Raw genomic sequence first — 9,313 nt, forward strand, 5'->3', positions numbered from 1 at the left:
GCACTCTCCTTGGAATCATCACAGCTAAAAAAGTTGTTAGTTTTGCTTGAAAATTCCCAAACGCGCCACACATTAAGCAGTGACTGAATGAGAGAACTTTTATTATGCAAATCAAACAGTTCTACTGTGGCGAATCAAAATCTCTGAAACACCTTTGCGACACCCGGGATGTATCTGGATGTATTAAAAGAGTCTTAGATGGATGTCAGGCGTTGAATTATTCCTTTCTTTAATTATTTTCTGTTGTTGCTGTAACCTTTTATGTTATCGTGAAAAAAAACTATTAAAAACGATTTAATATTACTGTGTAACTATACTATTTAATAGTATTGTGTAACTCGTATTGTGCGAGAGAGAGAGAGAGAGAGAGAGAGAGAGAGAGAGAGAGAGAGAGAGAGAGAGAGAGAGAGAGAGAGAGAGAGAGAGAGAGAGAGAGAGAGAGAGAGAGAGAGAGAGGTAGCTCCCGGTTTTGTGACGTCTATAGTTGTATTTGAAAGCATCCGGCTGGAGACTGTAATGCTGTAATGCTGTCTGCTGTTGACGTGCCGGGAACAGAAGGAACTCGTGTGACCTGCAAGTGACTGGCTACGGATTGCACCTGTTCTACCGCAACTGGGAGCCCATTGGCCCGCCGAAGTAAGTTGAAAAGACAAACCGGTAATCGACGAAGCGCAACTTTATGCTGAAGCGTGAAAAGCGCTTTAATTCCTGCAATGTCCAGGACGTAATGGTTTACGATTTAATGAAGGTTGCCTATTTACCTTGAGTAGTAGCCCCATGCCTAAGTTGCGCGCTGAGCAGTATTCTAGGGCGACAACATTATATACTAACGGCACAAATTTACCACTAACCTTTAGACCAAGCAGTAAATAATTTATTACCGTCAAAAACAAAGAACAAAAAAAACACCGCATGTAGGATATAGAACGGAGTCAGTTACCTGTTGATTTATAGGTTTCTTTATTGTTATTGTACTATATATACACAATGAAATGAAAGTGTACAACTTCTATTAAGTTCTGATACACATGATACCTTGAATATTACTCATTAAACTATAACGTTTTTTCTAGCATGGATAAATAGGTCTGGATACATTATTGCCCTATATCGCCTTATAGTTCAACGATATGTATGGAATTTGGACAGATTTGTAGGCTATGGATTTGTAGCCTGACTGTACGGGATATTATAAATACCACTATATGTAGGCTAACACTAACTGTCTTTAATTTAATAGTTAGGGCAACAATTTAAAAAGTCGGCTAGAACTGCTACATTTTCCTCGACGAGGGCCAAAGTTTATTTTGCTATAAAAATGCTATATGGGCTTGGTATTCTGCAGCACACAGTTGTCAAAACAACAACAACAACAACAACAAAATCCAAAACCTACATACAAACTAAATCCCACACCACAAACAAAATAAACCCCATATCTAAAACAAAATGCAGCCAACACTCCTCAAACACCCCCCCCCCCCCCATGTCATGGCAGTTCCAATACAATTCCCTTTCCTACCCAACTATGTGACATCAAAAATACAATGATTATGAGACATTCAAAGTATACACAATTATTACTGTCCACGATAAACAATTTAAGATCACTACACTACAGCAGCTGAGAGGAGGAAAAACTATGATTCACTCTAGCAAGCAACGGGCTTGATCCTGTAAAACACCACACCAGTCGTGGCCAAAAATTTTGAGACTGACAGAAATTTTTGTTTTTACAAAGTTTGCTACTTTAGTTTTTATGGTGGCAATTTACATTATCTCTAGATTGTTATGACAGTGATCAGATGAATTGCAATTAATTGCAAAGTCATTCCTTGCCATGAAAATGAACTTAATCATAAAACCCTCATTTCCACTGCATTTCAGCCCTGCCACAAAATGGCCTGCTAACATAATTTAAGTGATTGTTATCTTAGATAAAAAATATTAATGAGGACAACGCAGCTGATATCACTCATGCAGATTGAATTAGAAGAGCAGACTGGTTGCTATAAAAGGGGGGTGGTGCTTGAAATCATTGTCTTCAACCATGGTTGTTTTCCATCAAAATGGCTTCACAGACAAGGATATTGCTGCTTGTAAGATTGCGTCTAAATAAACCATTTATCGGATTATCAAGAACTTCACGGAGAATGGTTCTGTTGCTGTGAAGAAGGGTTTAGGGCACCCAAGAAAGTCCATCAATTGTCTGGACCATCTCCTAAAGAGGATTCAGCTATGGGATTGGGTCAGCACCAGTGCAGAGCTTGCCCAGCTTGCAGAATGCAGATGTGAGTGCATCTGCACACCCAGTGAGGCCAAGGATTTCGGAGGATGGCTTGGTGTCAAGAAGGGCAGCAAAGAAGCCACTTCTCTCCAAGAAAAACATCAAGGACAGACTGAAATTCTGCAGGAAGTATAGGGATTGGACTGCAGAAGCCCCCTTCAGATTGATTGGGACATCTGGTCAAATGATTGTTCGGAGAAGAAAAGGTGAGTGGTAGCAATCATGAGTCCTGTGTCATGCCAACAGTGAGGCATCCTGAGACCATTCATGTGTGGGGTGGCTTCTCATCCAAGCAAGTGGGTTTGCTCAAAAGTTTGCCTAAGAACACTGCCATGAATAAGGAATGGTATCAAAACATCCTCCAAGAGCAACTTCTCCATGTATTTGTCAATAAAAAGTTTTTAAAAAAATATGAAATGCTTATAATTGTACTTCACAATACCAGATAAACATCTAACAAAAGGATCTAAAAAAACTGAGGCAGTAAACTTTGTGAAAACCAAAATTTGTATCAGTCTCAAAACTTTTGGCCACAATTGTATCAAAGGAGTACAGATTCCCATATAAATCCATGTTGGTAGCCTGCCTGTTACTGCATGTTATTTGCTCCGCAAAATGATTTCTGACCACTTGGAGCTAAATAAAAAACTAAAAAAGTAAAGTAAAAAGTAAACATGAAAAAAAGTTAAAAAGACAGCCCTTAAGAGCCAGTGCTTAGTTTATAATGCAACAAGCTACACAAACAGCCTAGCTTACAAATATTAATTGAATTCTTACTAGTAAAAACTTTATTCTTACTAGTAAAAATGTTTCCCCCATTAAAATGAATGGAAGAAGTCAGGAATTATCACTAGTAGTAGTAAAATTTTTACTAGTAAAAGCAACACTAGCTGGCTCATGTTGCACTTGTAAATAGGTTTTGAGCTCGCTGTTGATATAGAGGTGTGTGTGTGTGTGTTGGAATGTCCTTTACTGTTGTTTCCGTGGCAACTACCTAACCTCTGATCACTGTGGTAAATTCCCAGCAATCTGCAGTTACCATGGTAACCACCTCCCCTCCCCTCCCCTCCCCTGTGCCAAGATACCTTGATGACTTATATGACATCCCCTCACCGAAATAACATAAAGTCAGGATGTGTGTGTGCGTATGTGTGCGTGTGTGTGTGTGTGTGTGTGTGTGTGCGTGTGCGTGCGCATGTGCACAATTCAACAAGCTATATCCCACATAAACCTTGTTTGTGATTTTTGATTTAGTTATATGCTTTGTTTAAGGAGTAGAAAGACTTTGCATTTATGTGTTTAAATGTAACATTGGGAGAGCACATGTACCCCACTGCTGCAGTAGTGATTCAGTGGTTTGTCCCACTCAGAGCTTATGGCATGTGGATTAAATGCACATCACAATTTGTCTGCTTTCCTTTCTACTGATGTGAAAAGAGCTGATGGGGAAAAAAACCTCCAAATTGCTACCATCTCATGATATATTGTGTGTGTGTGTGTGTGTGTGTGTGTGTGTGTTATGTGCAGTTCTGATGATGCATCCAGAGTGGCAGAATGTTGGTGAAAGATTAACAAGCATAGAAAAGTTGCAGTAATGATTGACAGATCTTTCAAAAGATCTTTCAATCAGGGAGTAAACCACTAAAAAGACACACAAATATCCTAAGAAATAAATCTAATAGCAAATGAACACTTGGACAAGATAGGATGTCTTTACTCACTTTTAAATTACCATGGGAAAATGAAAGCCTTTTTTTTTAGCTGTCTTTTAAAAGTGATCCTGTGAGTATGCCTGGTGGCTGCTCAATAGATGTTAAGTAAAGTGTCTGTGTGTGTGTGTGTGTGTGTGTGTGTGTGTGTGTGTGTGTGTGTGTGTGTGTGTGTGTGTGCGCGCCTGCATATTCCCCCTTTTGGGCTGGTTGATGATTTTCATGTAGACAACCTACCTTAGCTGTACACCTTAACTTTACAATATGTACAGATGCAGAAACACTGTCAGAATGAGTTCATGATTCAAGAGTCTTAGGTGTGTACATTTGATGAGACCCCTTGAATGTCTGACAAATATGATGCAAATGTGTCTCTGTGTGATTGAATATGTACATTAGCGAGATGTTAGTGTGTGTCTGTGTCTGTATCTGTGTCTCTGTGCATCCTAAAGTATGCTTAAAACAAAGACTGAGCAAAGGTGAGTTGGCAGTAGGCAGAGAAGAGAGAGAGATAATGAGTGTGAATAAAACACACTTGGACAAATGCCAAAGAGAAAATCCTTTCTAGATACCATAAGGCATCAAACTATGAAAAAATAAGTGACAACACACTACACAACAAATCACAGGCTCATAAGCAAAAATTTGTCCAATCACATATTCCAAAGACACCTACCACCTACTTAATTTAGCAGCAGCTTTGCACCTGTAAGTGGCACTACATAAGGGCCGAATGACTAGTGTATGTGTCACCGGTTTCTTTTTAATTTTTCTGTCTTTCTTTTTCACTTAACATTATCTTTAACATTATCTCTTATTCTCTCTCTCTCTCTCTCTCTCTCTCTCTGTCAGAGGCACTTTGAAGAGGACAAAATGAATACTAAAATATTTACAAGCTTACATCAGGGACTGTCTTTGACCTCTTGAGGGTGCAGTACCCCAGTGTACTTCATCCTCAACCACTCAATGGTGAGAGTACTTTCACCAGGCATTAGATCTGTAACAAGTGAGATGAGAAGTATAGTTACTGATTATGATTACACTAAGCCCTAGTATAACTGGCAATGTCTCTTTAAGAGAGTGACTAATGGGGGCCTTGAGAGTCGTTGTTAGCGTTGTTAATGTTACTAAGCCCTAGTTTTGTTAAACAGCGAATCCTAAACAGAAATCAGGCATTTCCAGAAGTAAAACCAAAAACATTTGTATCAATTTTCCCAACCAGAAATGAGTCAACCTTTACTACAAAAACTCAATACAAATTCCAATATTAATCAAAAGACAGGTTCCAAAGTCATGCTACATTGATCTATATGAAGTCAATATCTATCCTAACCATGAATTAAGGGTGAAATAACTTTAAATGTGCTCAACCTTTCCTTTCATGACTTCTTGGTCCTAGGTCGGATATTCTCATACTGGCTGGCTCACGAGCTGTTAGAGCACAGATTCTTACTGCATCGGTTACCCTGGAAATTTGCAGTAAACACTGGCAGTAAAGCTTATTGCAGATGTAATTGTCCAATGGATAGAAAAGCAGCAGCATATAAAGATATACTGTAGTAGTCTCTGAGGATCTGTAAATTGGATCTGTAAACTCTTTATACAGTTCTAAGTGTAGGTGTTGTAGATAGGTGAGAAACGGGGCCTGTGTAGTCTAGACAGTTGATAGTGAATCATTCATTGTCTCTTCCTGCCAAATGATGGAATTACAATGGATAAGTCAATCTGTCTGAATGAATTGCAAAGGGAAAATACTGAATCTAACTGTTAGCACACGTCTATAGTGCACTTTAAATTATACCACTCTAACCTGTACCTATGTGGTTGGATTTGTACACAGTACCATGCAGCCTATAACCTACATGTGTGTGGATTGTGTAGTGATACCATGATTCTATCAAGCTATAGCCTAAACCCAATACGTCTCCAAACATGTTGAGGTTCTTTCTCTAAGGACGATACAGTAAGGTGGACTAGGTAATGTGATAGAGTTTTTACTATGTAACATGATGTCTCACATCACCTGAGATCACCCAGTGTTCGACATGACACTGTCCTACCAATATGCCAAGTAGGGAGTAGGGAGGAGCTCTGCAACTGCATGTTAGACAGCCTGGTGCAGAGATACTTCAATTACATCTTTTTAATGTTGCATATATGCATTTTCTTCCTCTCTTGTCATCATCTGTAGTGCAAAAGACGGCGTGTTATTTTTGAACCTCTGTGAATAAGCACTCATGACATTTACTGGATTAGGACTTCTATTATTATGTTATTAGGTGTGTATTTACTTATGTAGACATAAACTAATGGGACAGAACACATTTTGGAAAATAATAGTAAAACGTTATTGCATTTCTGATACAAATAATTATTGTTGGCTGTTTAGATATGTTTGATTTTCATTTTCTGATTTTCTGTGTTTTTGTCATTCTCTCTTTCTCTCCACATCTTAGCCCATGTAACTGCTTGACATTCTTTCTGTCTCCCAGTGTCACATGCACTTTGGGTTGATTAGACCAGCAATTAGGTTTGGTTTTGTGTGTGTGTGCGTGTGTGTGGGTGGGTGTGCGTGTGTGTGTGTGTGTGTGTGTGTGTGTGTGTGTGTGTGCAGTGCATTCTAAGCAGTCCTATAACTGAGTCAATTAAAACTGGTGGGAACCGTTTTCTTACCCCTCCCACTTCTTTTGTGTCTTAGGCTGCCTTCATGAATATTCAAACTCTAATAAAGACTAAATACTTTTTAACACAATGAGAGAACAAAATGCACAGCACAGTGATGCAATGAATCATGGATTCTTGTCTCTTACTTCACTTCCTCATAAAAATATTTACTTTCTGTACGTAGAAGAAAGGGGCCCATTGCAGCAAGACAGCTTTGTTTGTTTTTTAGACCTCTGACATGTGCTTGTATGTGTGCATGTGTGTTATGCATTTCTGCAGGGTGGTGCAATCTGTATTTTGACAGCATGCCACAGGATTTTGCTGGTATTGTTTTGATTAGCCTCATGATCCAAACGAACCCTGAGCCTGTGACACCCTTTAAGGTAAAGGAACACCCTCACACACAAACATCCAATGTTTTTGTCTGATGATAATGTGTTGTAACTTCCTCTTTTTATTGATGGCCTAAAATGAGTTTGTTCTAAAGCCAGACACAAAGACTTTAGAAAGTGGATGAAACGTGTGGGCAGGGAGACATATTCTGTCTGGAGCATAAAACTAAACAGACAAGGGTATTCTCCCTTCTCCCACCTCAACACTGTTCTCAGTGGGGCTGGATATTAGTAAGTCTTCAGCCTTGTAGTTTTATACTTAAATCCTAAAATCTATTTGCACAAACCTTTGGCTAATATTATTTGATTTGCATTGTGCTTACATATGCTTTTGTTTGTAAATCTACAGATATATGGACTCTATATACTGCTTTCATTATAGAATGCTCTTTTTTTCTACTTTGTTGTTATTCTCTGTCCTTTCCCTATGACTCCCTTATTCTCTTGGCTGTCCTTGCTTCTTCTGGCTGTGTGATACAGGTGGAGTTCACCTGAGATCAGGTTTCCCGCTCACCTGTCCCTGGATCATTCTCTATCACCATGAGGTCTCTTACGTATGTGTGCCTGATAAAAGAAACCCTCACCTTCCCCAAGTTGTCTTGCACCAGACATGGTCCTGATACACTCTTATTCACCAAATCCAAACTGGACAACTTCATATTTGCTCAAGCAGCTCGACTATCTCTCATCGCGTTAGGTTATTGAATATTTCTGTTCATATAATTCATATCATTATGCTGTCCTGTGTTGACCAGAAGAGGATGGCTTCCCCCTTTGAGTCTTGCTTTCTCTTGATGTTTCTTCCTCTAATGCCCAGGGTGTCCGTTTGGGCTTAGACCCGGACATGTGTAAAGCTGTTTTGTGACAACAGCTTTTGTAAACATACTATATAAATAAACTTTGATTGGCTGATTATACACATGTTCACGCAAAATAGGCTACACAGTCATTTTCCAAAGCCAGGTTACAAAGTGACTGTGTTTGTTTACTACAAGTATCCATGATAATGACTCATATAATTATAATGTTGATTCATTTTATCCTTCTTAAAGCAGGCTTTGTTTAAAAGGAGCGCTAATGTCTGATGAATACATTTGCATACCAAAATCACTTTGGGCAAGACAAAGATGAGTCTGGAACATCAGCTAAAAGGGACAAGTGGCATTCCTCCCCTGTACCAGCCTCTGCTGTAGGAAACACGGAAAAGAGCTGGAGTAACCAACACAGTGATTTTTCATTATTTTATCTTCTTGTACACTATATTCTCCCATAAATGTCATGTTGTTGTTGGAATGGTGTTCATAACACAAATGTCTTTGCTAAAATGATAAGCAGCAAAATCAGGAATGCCTTGAAGACCTATGGGGGACCTGCTCCAGATGCTCTATTTACCTCTTCTATGGTGTAACCACTTGGTATAACAATGACATCCTGGTTGTCTGCTGGTGTTCCTTGCTAAAGTCCTAAACCACATGGCTCCCAGCTTCACTGTCAGCTCCATCGATCCCAAATTTGTCTCACAGGATCCAAAACAGGTGCACTGTCAGGAATGTTTGTGAAAGGTCATCTGTGTGAGTGGGGCACCCAAGCGTGCATGAGTTTCTGTTTGTGTTCTTTTAAGAGCCCTTGATGGGGGGTTATTTTAGAAGCAGTACCAGAAACTGTTACTTTAGAAGCAGTACCAGAAACTGTTTAAACAAGGGGTTGAATCTGTTCCAAGAGGGTCAAAGATGAGTGTGGTTTGGTGACTGCATACATAAACACACCTGATTCAACTGATCAACCAATTACCAGGCTAAGTAGGTGTGTCTGAGCAGAACAATCATTATATTTTGCAGGACTCTGGTCCTCCATGGCAGGACTTGGACAGCCCTGGTTTAAAAATACCATCACAGATTGTACATTTGTTTACATTTGGAAAATTGTGAAAGCATTTGTAAATGTTGCAAATATAATTATGTGGATATACCAGGGGTCCACAACCTTTTTGCACAGTGGACATGTTTGCAAATTGATAATTTTTTCAAGGAGTTGTGGTGGCATCACCTGGATATCACAACAGGAACATGGTCAAATACTTTATGTGAATATAATCATAAAGTGTGTTCGTAGTTCAACTAAACCATAGACAGTAGCTACAAAATCACCAGTAATTTTATTAGGTACACGTACAATGCATCAGCCTCGTTAATGCAAATATTGAATCAGCTTCTTAACACAAATATAATCAGTCTAGTTAATGCAAATATCTATTCAGCCAA

The 9,313-nt window shown here is 39.1% G+C and overlaps 1 long non-coding RNA gene across 1 annotated transcript; it reads left to right on the plus strand.

The window, feature by feature from the left end:
* Positions 1-506: 506 nt before the first annotated feature.
* Positions 507-7,967, plus strand: LOC113575875. Its single transcript, XR_003410447.2, has 3 exons — positions 507-636; positions 6,940-7,043; positions 7,533-7,967. It is a non-coding gene; the product is annotated as an uncharacterized LOC113575875 (long non-coding RNA).
* Positions 7,968-9,313: the final 1,346 nt, after the last annotated feature.

The sequence above is a fragment of the Electrophorus electricus genome, chromosome 23, assembly GCF_013358815.1.
Source record: "Electrophorus electricus isolate fEleEle1 chromosome 23, fEleEle1.pri, whole genome shotgun sequence".
Taxonomy (NCBI): Eukaryota; Metazoa; Chordata; class Actinopteri; order Gymnotiformes; family Gymnotidae; genus Electrophorus; species Electrophorus electricus.